This window comes from Tamandua tetradactyla, chromosome 4, assembly GCF_023851605.1.
Source record: "Tamandua tetradactyla isolate mTamTet1 chromosome 4, mTamTet1.pri, whole genome shotgun sequence".
In the NCBI taxonomy this organism is placed as follows: Eukaryota; Metazoa; Chordata; class Mammalia; order Pilosa; family Myrmecophagidae; genus Tamandua; species Tamandua tetradactyla.
This window is the reverse complement of record NC_135330.1, coordinates 144,056,623-144,070,686: the sequence shown is the minus strand read 5'-3', so window position 1 is coordinate 144,070,686 and position 14,064 is coordinate 144,056,623. Positions and strand designations below refer to the sequence as shown.

General features: G+C 37.8%; 2 pseudogenes; both read right to left on the bottom strand.

Moving 5' to 3' along the window:
* Positions 1 to 9,807: 9,807 nt before the first annotated feature.
* LOC143680519 (pre-mRNA-splicing factor CWC22 homolog pseudogene) lies at positions 9,808 to 11,670 on the bottom strand (annotated as a pseudogene).
* LOC143680518 (pre-mRNA-splicing factor CWC22 homolog pseudogene) lies at positions 11,667 to 13,030 on the bottom strand (annotated as a pseudogene).
* Between the last annotated feature and the right edge of the window lie 1,034 nt (positions 13,031 to 14,064).

Below are 14,064 nucleotides of genomic sequence, written 5' to 3'. Positions count from 1 at the left end.
ATTGCAGAAATGTAACCCCTACTTACTTTGAAATTCTATAGCTACTTGTTAACTTTACTCTGAAATTTATCACTTTTCTATATATATATTTCACAATTTAAAAAATGTTAAAAAAAAAAGTGTGGGAGACTTATCTGCATGTACAACTAGCAAAATTTCAGGTTAAGAATATTAAAGCCAAAAGCCAAGTCAATAACTTAAAATATAAGTGGAAAGTAAGAAAAAAAAATAATGGAAATTAAGGCCCTAAAAAAGCTTTTTCTAAATTAAGTAAGTCTGGGACACAAACAAGTCCTGGTTATAGAGTGTGTTAGAGTGGGGAAGTGTAGGCTGGCCCTAAGAGATTCGAAAATGACACATGGAAAGGTAATAGTATCAGTTAAGATGAAATTTGTCTCTGAATAACAGACACAAATAATATATCTGAAAGCGAATAGAAGATTTTAATCCTTCTCTTCATGGCATCATCAGGGACCCACATGGTTATCTTTCTCTTTCACTATGCTGGCATATGTCTTCTATCTTCAGGGTGTTCTCATGTTTTCAAATGAATGCTGGAGATCCAGCCATCACTTCAGCATTGCAGACCAGGTCCGAAAGATTAATGAAAGAGTAAAAAGTGTCACTTTCTCAAGTACTTTAAGTCCATAAATAGCTTTCCTAGGCTTTTAGGTACTTTCCCCTGAATCTTAGTATCCAGCATTTAGTATCACATAGCAACAACTAGCTACAAGGGAATATGGGAAATGCCTATTTTTGTTTGTTTCTTTCTTTCTCTCTTTACTTTAATTCCTGGAGGTAATGAGTCCAGATGAAATTCAAAGTTTCTGATTACAACAGAATTGGGGAAATCAATATTTGGGGTAGACATCTAGAAGCTTCTGCTTCTGCAGCCAAATGGAGGTAAAAACAAAACAAAACAAACAAAAAACCAAAACTAGAACAGAATGGGATGGAGAGTGTCGTTCCCTAAAATTTTGACTAGGACAAAGTGTCATTCTCCCTCATTAATCCTCAGGACAGCAGAAAGTACAACGAGTTTAGTGCTGTGTATTAACAGCAGTGATTGTGGTGGGTTGCTTAGATAAATGATAAATTGAACTCTCTAACAAATCATGTGATATAGGTACTACTTTCTCCATTTTTCAGATGAGAAGGGAAGTAAACTGCCAAGAGCACAGGGTTACAAAATAGTAAAAGCATGAATTGAGCCTAAACATTTAGACCCCAGAACCTCACTCTTCACTATATTATATTCCTTTTTTTCTATTTTTACAGAGCTGGGACTAGGGTGAAGTGGGTAAGAAACATGCTTCAAGCACAAAATTTAGGGGGTACCAAAAGAACTCAATAATCAAGAGGATTACTATAAATATATATATAGTATACTGTATGGCAGGGGTCACTTTTCATTCTTTTTCCGTGTGAGTATCCTGTTATTGCAGCACCATTTGTTGAATTTTTGTTTGTGTTTGCTTGTTTGTTTTGCTTGTCTGTTTGTTTTGGGAAGTGCATGGGCTGGGAATTGAACTTGGGTCTCCTGCAGGGCAGGTGAGAATTTTACCACTGAACTAACTACCCTTCCACCCACAAGAGGTAATATTTTGATGCAATATTTTTAAAAATAAGTATCAATGCAAAAAATCCGTAATGAGCAAATATCAACATATGAAGTAAAGATATAAAAGTTTGAGGCAGGAAAATGATTCTCCTATGAATTTTGACTCTATGACATATGACAAGAGATGATCCCATTTAAAAAAAATTTTTTTACATTACCTAGACCAATAGTGCCACCAGTGACATTTTGAGCTGGACAATTCTTTGCTGTGGAAGGCCATCCTGTGCATTGTGTAATGGTTAGCAGCATGCCTAGACTTTATCCATTAAATGCCAGTAAGACCCCCTCCAGTTGTGACAACCAAAGATGTTTCCAGACAAAATCCTCTGCCATTGAGAACCACTGACCCCAACATATCTAATTTTTATTTTGTTTGAATCGTGAAAAATAATGTCAAGCCTCTGTAAAACTGCACAATATTCCTGAAACCCTTTCATGCAAGAATTGGGGTAATGACTTTATTAGTGAGGGGTCTGTTTTCTAGAAGGACACCAAGCCTAGGTAGTGAATTCATCCTTTGCTCATTGTAATTGAAATAGTCCTCTAGAACTTGATTATTGCCTTTTTGAAGAGGAAAGGAGAGCTTAAGTGAGTTGAAGCTAAATTTTCATAGAACTATCATTCCAACATTAGTCACTAATTAACATCTATATCTTTCTTACATCAAACATCCTTGTTATTCACAATTAAGATCCCAAGCCCTCATGAAATAAACACACAAATCAACTACAAAAAAAAGGGGGGGGGGAGAAAAACAGGCATGAAGGGTCCAGAATGGGGCACAGATACACATGATAATTCCTGCTGATTAACAGAAAGAATTTGAATGGGCTTTGAAAACTGGCTGACTTTGCCTTGAATCCCGACCCTCTTTTATTAATTTTGATGTTGCTCAAGTTGCTTCTCTTTAAAAGGTGCTCAATAATTCAAGACTCTCAGAAAAGGAGACTGAATGAGATTTAAAAAAAAAAAAAGTGTCAAGAACTCACCAGATACATAATAAACAAGCAATCCATGCAAGATTCCATTACCTTTTCTTGTTCATGTTCAAATAATTTTTTTTCCTTACTAGGCTTCTAACTAATTTTCTAATTCTCCTGAAGCCTAGGAATGTGATGTTGAGAAACATATTTTCTAAGCAAAATATCAATGCAACAAAATAATGTATGTGGCACATGAAGTTCATCTTACGTTTAATTGATCCTTCTACAATTCATTAATTCCTAATTAGGTACAACTTTCATTTTCCCTTGACCACTGAGATAAACAGATCTAATGACAAAGAATAATAGCAGATTTTCAGAAATACAGTGAGGTTGGGTGCTGGGATAAAACCCCTTGATATGGTAACCACATTAAAATTATCCTGTTAATTCAGATAACTGACCCTCAGTTTATATTCTTTCACTATGTAAAAATTAAAACCTTAAAGAAATATTATTTATAGAAATATTTGCCTAATTTCTTCTCAATGAATAAGTGGTCAATATTTTGCATTCCTTTTATTAAGATACCATTGAGTTAAACTGATTCTGAAGTCCTCAGGAACTTTCAATGAGAAAAATCCCTTCTTACATAGTCCATTGTCTTTTAGTTCTTGTTTACATGCTTTACAATGTAATATTGAATACTGTGAGCTAAATTTACTTTTACAATGTTTATCACTAACCTTTTCATATCTTGATTCCAGCTCTTCTTTTCCATCTAAGGAATACTGAAATTGATTTTGTTTTTTAATTTAAGGGTGTATTTTAAGATAGAATATAATATGCTTAGAAATTAAGTTATTTCCATGAATAAGGAGACTTCATAGGATGGCTAAAACATCAAGCAATTGAAATAAAGTCACCTCTCCACAATATTCAATGTCATGTTAAATAACCTGTCAAATTTCTCCTGGAGAACTCAAATTATTTACAAACATTGAATGTTTTAAAATGCATTTAACTAAGGAAGCTGTGAATAACAAGTTTGATTTCCTTAAATCATCAATAAACTTAATGAATCTGCAAAGTGTAGACAAGCTATTTTACTTGGCTTATGCTACACAAGAAAAAAATGATGAAATGCTAGATTAGAAAATATTTCCCCAGCATAATCAGAAGAAGTTTATTATTGAAATTCAGAATGAATACTCTTGTAGAACCCAAGCGAATCAATGAATGTACAATACATTAGAATCTGAAGGACAGGTATTACACATTCTTTTAGTCTGGACAATCAGGGACACAGACACTGAGATGGAGATTAACATTCAGGAGGATTATTAGGGTGTACATTTGTGATCCACGCCTGAGGAAGGAAAGGGAGGAGAATGGAGGGGAGGGGAGCAATGTTAGTTTGGAAGGTGCCAGAATGTAATATACCAGAATTGGAACAGCCCTTTTTTTTTTGCATAGGCAGGCACCGGGAATCAAACCCAGGTCTCTGGCATAGCAGGTGAGAATTCTGCCACTGAGCCACCTTGGCCCACCCTGGAACAGCTTTTATAAAGGGAATTAATAAGTTATAAGTTTACAGTTAAAAGTTTATAAAAATGTACAAACTAAGACATCCTTAATTCAAGGAAGGCCAGTGAGTTTGGAGCACCTCTGTCAGCTAGGTAGTCATGTGGCTGGCATCTGCTGGTCCCTTGCTCCTGGGCTCCATTGTTTTCAGCCTTTGTTCCTGTGGGGGTTCCTCACTTTGTTTCTCCAGGGCTGGCTTTCATCTCTTGGCTTCCTTGGCTCTCTCTAGGTTCTGGCTTGCTTAACATCGCATGGCGACATCTGCTGGGTCTAAGCATCTCCCAGATCTGTGTCTCTGTTCTCTGCCATGAGCTCTGCTCTGAAGTTTCTGTTGACTCTGTCATTTCTGCAAAACATTTCCTCTTTTAAAGGACACCAGTAAACTAATCAAGACCCATCCTGAATGGGTGGAGTTCATGTCTCCATCTAATCAAAAGGTCATACACACAACTGGGTATGCCATATCTCAGTGGAAATAAGATAGTCAAAAGTTGCTGCATTCAGTATTGAATCAGGATTAAAAGAAACAGCTGCCCCCAAAAGATTGTATCAGGACTAAAACATGGCTTTTCTGGGGTACATAACAGATTCCAATTGGCACAGAAGGGGAGAAGGACTGGGCAGGGGAAGACATTGGGTCACTATGCAATCATAATGAAGCTGTTAGTCAACCATGTGGTGAGTTTGGGAACAAGGATGGCCATTCATTGTTGTCTAGAATTGGGGTGAGGCAGCTGAGCCCTTATAGCCCCACATCAAAGAGGTGCTATGACCTCAGGCAAGGTGGTTTGTCTCAGCTGGACAATGAGTTCCGAAGAGGGCTGAGAGCTAGGGCTTGATGCTGGGGGCAACCAGGGAAATAGTGTCCTTCGGTCCTGAAGAGGGATTTAGGTTGCACATCACAGTCTCTACTGTTATACTATTTTTTCCTTCATATTTTTATCAAAGCTGCACCACTAACAAGCATTAATATCCACATGAGATAAATAAAATAAACGTATTGGTTAAAGCAATAAACATGGAATTATATTTTTTAAAATCATCAATGACTAGCCATTGCCCAGCCAAATTTAGCGCTGAGATGTCAGGAGGAAAAAGATTTTGTCCTATATCACAATTCTGACTGGTGTAGACTCAGGTCTCCACACTCTGCCATTCTTTACCCCATAGTACTGTGCATATTGCTTCTCTCTTGCTCTCTGAATAATCTATTTCACAGCAGTTATAGATAAGAAATTATCTTAAAAGTTTGGGGAAATTGATAAACACATAAAAGAAACCCATAAACATTTTGGGGGTAGAAAGGCCATGTTTTTATGGTCAAACCCTAGCAAATTTCCAAATTTTCCAAGGATATTATGATCACATCCATTTCTTCCTTTATCCTGGGCAGTGGAAAGAGATATATGGTATTAAAGCATTGGCTGTCCTGATGTGGCAGAGTCAGAAAAACTGCCAGAACCATATTTATAGGCCCTTGCATATTGCCTCATTCCCAGGAGATCGTGTGGCCATGCTAGCACGGTACTTAACTGGATTGTTGGACAGGGATGAAAACAGCTAAGTCGGTCACACTAATCCTCTTTGGATTTAAGACCCTTATAATCCTATCTCAAAAGATGTTTCCTGGTACTACATAAGGATTCATGCCAACAAATACATAAGACCTCTTATCAGGCTTTGAGTAGCCAATCTAGTTTCATCTTCACATGCGGCCTCAGTCTCTGAAATCAAACTCTTAACAAAAGAGATGGAGTCATGGCTAACTTCCTCACCAGAGAGAAACCAAAACCAGAAAAGAATTGCTGGTCCTCCTGAGTATGAAATGCCATCAACGGAATGTTCACCATGAGTTTCAGAATGAACCAGTGAAAATAGGATGCTCATGGACATGCCTTCTTGCTGCCTGATTGTGTCCTGTCAGCCATTATGGTCAGCTTCACGTGTCAACTTGGCCAGATGGTGCCCATTGTCTGGTTGGGTAAGTCCTGGCCTGTCTGTTACTATGAGGACACTTCATGGACTTAAATCATGACCACACTGGCTGCATCCACAGATGATTGCATTTGCAATCAGCCAAGGAGAGGGTCTTCTTTGCAATGAGTAATGCTTAACCTAATCACCAGAAGGCTTTTAAGGAGGATTCAGAAGAGACGATCACTCCTCCTACTTCAGTCAGCCAGCTTCTCCTGAGAGTTCAATGAGGACCTTCATTGGAGCTGCTAGCTCATGGCCTGTCCTACAGACCCTGGACTCTACATCCCCATGGTTATGTGAAATACTTTTATAAATTTTATATTTACAGATATCTCCTGCTGATTCTGTTTCTCTAGAGAACCCTAGCTAATATAGCCATACTGAATGCACCAACCCACTATGCTGGTTTGAAACTGCTATGTACACCAGAAAAGCCATCTTCTTCTAATCCATTCTTGTGGGTGCAGACCCATTATTGGGTGGGATCTTTTGATTGTGTTTTTCCATGGAGATGTGACCCACCCAATTTAAAGTGGGTCTTAATCATCTTTCCTGGAGTCCTTTATGAGAGAATAAAAGGTGGAGACATTTTTGGAGAGAACTCAGACACAGAAACACCCCAGGAGAAACAAGGAAGGACCCACAGAAGCTCAGAGACATTTTGGAGGAAGGACTAGCAGACATTGCCATGTGGCTTCCCATGTGACAGAAGAACCTTGGATGCATCAATATTCCTTCAGAGTCAAGGTATCTGTCTCTGGATGCCTTAATTTGGACATTTTCATGCCCTTAGAACTGTAAATTTGTAATCTAATAAATCCCCTTTAAAAAAGCCAACCCATTTCTGGTATATTGCATTCTGGCAGCTTTAGCAAACCAAAAGACCCACATCCCCATTTTTTAATCAAATAATTATGAATGTTGACATATAGAAAGTCAGTAAGCCCACTGCCCCTGCTGGACAATATGCAATGGAACTTATGCCATTCCACAAATATGCAAGCTGCCAGTGATATTGGGCCTGATGGTGACCAATGCAGGTGATAGAGCCAGGACCTTTTCACCCCATTGGACCTGGCAAGTTACAAAATGCAGAACTATGTGGGGAAGATAAGTGAAGTGTGGGTCTGTAATTTCTGCTTTGCCCTTAGAAACCTGAGTGCCATGGACTTGTGGCAATGCTCAGCATTTTTAAAAAGCCATGCATATATTCTGAATCCCTTTGCCAAACAAAACTTGCAACTAAATGTGGTATAAAAAATGTATAAGTGAAAGGTGCTAACCCAGTCAAAACTCATTTAGAAGGCAGAGCCATGGTTAATTCTAAAGCAGGAGTCATCCCACCTAAAGAGATCGGTCAATAGGATTTTTCAAATTGAATGAAGAGGTAATTTTTATGCTCCCATCCTAGGTCAAAGCCCAATAGGCATGTTGCTCAAGCACAGCGCTGAGGCTGGCACACAGAAATAGCTTAAATTTTAGCTCTGCAAACTCAGTCACTTCTACCAATTTAATTAAAATTAATCCCTTGGCAGGTGATAGTTTTATATACACTCACCATTATTTGGCTGATTTCTATTTTTCTATAGTGAGGCTTATTTTTGGAACTAAGAGAGAAATTAAAGTAAAACGCATCTATTTCTGACATAATTTACCCTCAAAGATTCTTTCCTCAAGCCCAGACTCAAGTTGAGCCAACCTCTTGAGCATCATCAAATCAACTCAGCAGATAAGTTAGCTAATTAAATGTTAGGATGAGGGTAAAGGAGGTGTTTCAACAAAACTGATCCCTAATACTCCCCAACCATCACTCTGGCAGCCATATTAGGAGAAAACTTGCCAATTTATACTCCCATAGTCCTTAAATTCCATCTGTTTGAGAAAATTGAACCACGAGTAGAAGAAAATGAGCCTTTTAATACTGACATCTTATTCCTGTGAAGCCTAAGATTTATTCTAAATCCTAAAATTCTTTATGATTTGAGGTTTCCTGTCACTGAAATATTATCTGAATATTAAAATCTGACTTCTCTGCAAAGATGTACCCAAAATACTCATGTCTACTTTAGTGCTTCAGAAGGCTAAAATATAAATATTATGATACTTCTACAATTATAAAATAATCACATTCTAGGATTCTAGAGTTTGTTCCCAATTCTGCCTTAGAACATTTGTATGACCTTGGAAATTCAGTTTTTCATTTGTCAAGTGAGGAATTGTGATCAAAAAGTCATCAGGACTGCTAACATTCAACAATTCTACATTTATATCTATATTTGCAACATTTATAAGATAAGACAGAGTCTCACATCTTGCTGCAATCAGCTTTTTATCTATGTTCTTCCTTCTCACCTTTTTGCCATCAACTACATCCAAATCACCTATCATCTCTTGCTTAAATTACTACAGTGAATTTCTAACTACTCTGGGCTTGTTCATGATTATAGCTACATCTCTCCCTAAATAATCTATTCTCCAAACAAATTCTTGAATCTCATCAGTGTAATCCTATGACTCTTAGGTTTAAAGGTCAAAAGGCTTCTACATAACCTAACAGACTCAGCATAATCTGGACCCTATTAGAGATTTAAGTTTCTGGTGTCACCGCATTGCTGAGTAGTACTCTATTTCTTTGTACTGGTGTTTCCCACTTCAGCATTTTCCCACACATATTACTAGATATCTTAATTAATATGCTAACTCTAGTTCCCACATCTTTCTTTACTTCTTACCTTAAGTGCCTCTGCCTCAAGAGAGGACTTTCCTGATCCTCCTAGATCAGTTTTCTCTGATAGCCTTGTCTCAATATCCAGTATTTTCCTTTATAGTATTCTCACAATTCTAACTGAATTTATTTAGTGGGGTAATTTGCTGAATAACTGTCTCACTCAAAAGGCTGTTTTGATAACTGCTGTAGACTTGGAGTTTGGAATAACATTTGGCACCAAGCAGTGTTTGAAAAGTAATTTTTAATACTGAAATATCGCCAATAAAATGTCTAACTTCCCGTGATATAATCCAAACCTGGTAGTCTCTTTTTCCCATCCTCCACCTTTAAAAAATTTTATATAGTTGCTATGGATAAAAGAAAAAATATGCACAAATCTTAAATAATAGCATTTAAATTGCTGGCTAAACTCAAGCACTTTACATTTGAAAGGGTCCCAAATATTCTCAATATGCCTTACACAGAATATCCCTATGAGTTATATCTGATACATGCAATGCTAGGAAAGTAGCTCTTAATCAGTACAGGTATGGCTTCAGTCAACTGTTGTTGGAAAACAAGGAACAGAAATACAGTTTCTGCCCAACAAACTTAATTATATGGATCACTAATAATTAGTGTTGAAATAGTTCTCATGTAGTAACACAAGCTGTGCTTTTGAAACAAAACAAAACACAAATACAGAAATGGAGCAATAATGAAAGTTTGTATTGGGATTTTTTTTTTTGCATTTGATTATTTTATTCACAAAAATAAACAAGACTTACATCCCTCTCTGGTGAAACTTTTCAAATAACTTTTATAGAGGGTCTTGAGATGACCAATTATAAAACATGTTGAAATGAAGACATTTTTAAAATTACAAAGTACAAACCAGTACTTTATACAAGAATTCTCTATAAAATTCATCAATGTAAAAATTAATTCTGTTCTAGCTGAATGTAAGGCAGTTCAGTTTATGTTATTTTGAAGAGTTAGTTTTGCTTTGTTGGAGGCTTTTTTCTTCATCTGTCCTGATTTTTCTTTGATTCTCTGAACTGTTCAGAGTATCTGCTGGATTTTTCACATCATCTCTCAGCAATATTCTGATACCTAGCTTCATCGCTTCTAGAGCCTGAATATTTTCTACTTTTTCCCTTGTCTTTTGTGTTAGTTAGAGTCAGTTGTCAACTTGGCCAGGTGAGCATACCTAGTCTTGTTGCTGTGGACATGAGCCAATGGTACGTGAACCTCATCTGTTGCTAATTACACCTGCAGTCGGCTAGGAGGCGTGTCTCTGCAATGAATGACGTTTGACTTAATTGGCTGGTGCTTAAATGAGAGAGCTCAACGTAGCACAGCCTAGCAGCTCAGCATTCCTCACCTCAGCATTCGCAGCTCAGCCCAGGCCCTTGGAGATGCAGAAAGAAGTCACTCCAGGGCAAGTTGTTGGAACCCAGGGGCCTGGAGAGAAGACCAGCAGAGACCACCCAATGCCTTCCACATAAGAAAGAGCCTCAATGGAAAGTTAGCTGCCTTTCCTCTGAAGAACTAACAAAATAAATCCCCTTTTATTAAAAGCCAATCCGTCTCTGGTGTGTTGCATTCCGGCAGCTAGCAAACTAGAACAGATTAGAACACCTTTGATCTATCTTTTCTTCTAAAATTTTCACTGCCCTTACTTCAGTGTCTGTGCTTCTCATATTCAGAAAAATAATTTCTTCTCTCTCCTCTCTTCTTTTTGGGATCGCCATGCTTACTTTCAAAATCCATGTGCCTACCTTTGTCTTTATTCTGTAACTATTCTGCTCAGATGGCACCGTTCCGTCTGAAGTGTTTCTATTGTGGGATCTCTTGAATTTTGACTCGTGTTTTTCTGACCTCCTTTCCCTCTCAGTCCTTGTTTCTGCATGCCTTCGTTCTGGTCTTCCTTCTTCTTGTTTCCTATCGTTTTCCTGAGCAATTTATCTACCTCTTTATTTCTGGCTTTCCTTTGTGCCTTCTCTCATATCTTTAGCTGAGACGGAACTATGGCTACTGGTAGTTGAAGAATCGCTCACTCCACTGGAAAACTCTGAACTGCTATTACTGCTGTCAGGTTTAGATTCAGAAACGTCAGACTCTGAAGAGGAGGACTAGGGAGAGGAAGAGGAAGGGGAGGATTTATTTTGTTCAACATCTGGTTTCCAAGTCATGATGACCTTGGTGTATTTTTTAAAGGCTCACACCATTCAAGTGTTAAACACCTAAGACCTATAGATGTAAGAAGTTGTTGGCAAACAGTATTTCTTGGATTACCTCAGGGTAATAATCCTTCAAAGAATGACTGTAAAGTTTCATCCTTTAATCTCGCATTAAGTTTAAGAGAAACCATGTATTCACACAGTTCCTGAAAAACTATATAGACAAAAATTCTATCGGATGATGTGAATCTTTCTTCACTCAGCTTTATCCATTCAAGAACACTCCGTGGTGACTTTATTTCAATTGCTGGATGTTTTAGCCATCCTATGAAGTCTCCTTATTCATGGAAATAACTTAATTTCTAAGCATATTGTATTCTATCTTAAAGTACACCCTTAAATTAAAAAACAAAATCAATTTCACTATTCCTTAGATGGAAAAGAAGAACTGGAATCAAGATACAAAAAGGTTAGTGAGAAACATTGTAAAAATAGATTTAGCTCACAGTATTCAATATTACATTGAAAAGCATGTAAACAAGAACTAAAAAGACAACGGACTATGTAAGAAGGGATTTTTTTTCTCATTGAAAGTTTCTGAGGACTTTAGAATCAGTTTAACTCAATGGCATCTTAATAAAAGAAATGCAAAATATTGACCACTTAGTCACTCATTGAGGAGAAATTAGGCAAATGTTTCTATAAATATATTTCTTAAAGGTTTTAACTTTTACATAGTGAAAACTGGACTGAATAGCAAGATAAATTGTGTGATGAAATGAGACCAGATTAATTTCTGTTTTCTCATTAATAGTTACTTTTTGTCCTTCTTCATCTTTTTCTCCCTCTTCATCCTCCTCCTCTTCCTCCTCTTCACTACTTCCAGCATCTTGGTCTGTGTTCAAGTCACTGTCTCCTTCATCAAGAATTTCCTTCTTAATGGTTTTGTACTGCTCTTCATTCTTTTCCATAAAATTAGGATCTACCGTGAAAACGTTAAGAACATCTCAGATTATAACATCCTCTAGAGGGAGCATATGGGTGAACTGATCTCCTTCCACTGGGTTACGTCCATCTAAGATAACGGGTGGTCCATGAATCCATCCTTACATACTGCAAACATCACTTCAATCAAACAATGAACTCTTGTCATTTCAGAATCATGGAGAATGTTTCAAATGCATTCAAACACTGCATTAATTCCTCTTGGTGACACTTTGGTTAATTTGAGGCCACATTCCTTGAAAAAAACCAATAGCTACTTCAACACTATCATCAGTCAGTCTTTCAAGGAGCAAAGTGAGCATCTCTAAGCATAAAACTTCACCTATACAAATTTTGAAGCAATCAAAGTGGCTTATCATTTCTTTGACAACCTTTTAAAAATTAAGAAGTAACCTCTTGAGGATTAATTCTCTAGTTTGTGGAAATTTTGAGTCGATAATTGCCATTAGTACTGCATAAACATGGGTGAATACTAGATAAGCACTCTATGCTTGCAGAACAGATATGACAGCAGTCCTCTTCCTCTAACTGTATTTTCTTGAAGAATCTCTTGAATAATAATATCTGCAATAGAAATGTTGACTTAGTTGATAAAACCATTGATTGACTTTTTTAGGACCTCTCAGCTCTTGCATCTTTCTGAACATTGTAGGAGAAATACATGCTCCACCAGTGCAGGGGAGGAGAAGATCTACCTCATCTTTCTTCTTTGCAGTAGGTTCATCCATAACAGAGGAACTCTGGGTTACTGATGGCTCTGGGCTTCTTCTCCCAGGAAATGGGGATTTCTGGGACCTTTTCTGGTTCACATCTCTGTTTCTTTCTGTGTTTGTCTTGATTTCTGTTTCGTGATTCCACCACTATCATAAGAAAGTCCTCTTCTTGAATGCTCATAGTCTGACCTGCTGTAATCAAAGTGATCTCTATACTGGGTACTGTCTTCTAGAGAGGAGGTCCTTTGATAAGAATTATAGCTTTTTCTTCTGTCATGACCAGAAGAATATTTTTTCTGTGCCACACTACTTTTCATTTTGTTGCCAGTTGACCCAATAAATCAAACACTTCTAAAATTGTTGCAAATAGCAAGTACCCAATGGTCTTAATTCCTTGACAGTTTACTCTTTCTGTCTGCAAATGTCACCACTATATGCAAGTGTGTTGCAGGAGTCTTAGCTCAGATAGAGGTGAAGACTGGAGACCCAAGTTTGTGAGTTATCACCTTACTGAACTTAGCTCAAATACTTGAAGGGTGAAGGATAACAGAAGTGCACACATAACGAGGAAGTAAAGATCCCAGCCTAAGAGTGACAAGCATCAGTATTTGCCCAATAAGGAGAGGAAAAAGAAACAATAAGATTTTCAGAAACAATCGCAGGGACATTAACACGGATGAGGCAGAAGAGTGTAACTTCAACCATCTCTTAATCAAGGACAGTTTACTAATCCCACCCCCGTGGCTCAGGGACCTGGGCTCTAGGAAAGGGCCTTGGAACACCCAATCAGCTAGTGAGTCTCTAAGTGACCTGCATCTGAACATCACTGCGCAAGAAGGGAGAACCACCTTGGTGCAGGATTTCAGCAAAAAAATAAAAAGAGCAGAGACACAGCCCCCAAAATCCTTATAAGGAAGCTAGATCTGTCCGCACAGGCGGGGACCTCGCTCCCCACCTCGCCTCCACTAGCTCACACTCAGCGTGGTCTGAGCTCCCACTCCACCTCGCAGACCCACGCACAGCATGGGAACAACACGCACCAGTCGACCTTCCAGGAGTGAACCAGAGCTCGGCACCCACTCTTGAGGCTTGTAACTGCCCACCCAGCCCTACGAGCCAGCACCATTTCCATTCAGTGTCTGTGGTGCATCCACTATATAAGGATTTATAAGGTATCTTTATGGGTTTATGAAAACAAATTTCTGTGCACGCATCAAATAATGTATAACAAAGTCTCCACCTTTGAGTATAAAATATAATGAAAAAATCATAATATATATTTTAAAGTTCCCATTCAAATTTATCACAACATTTCTCATTCTATAGTACAAAAGAAGCTCACTCATCTGTA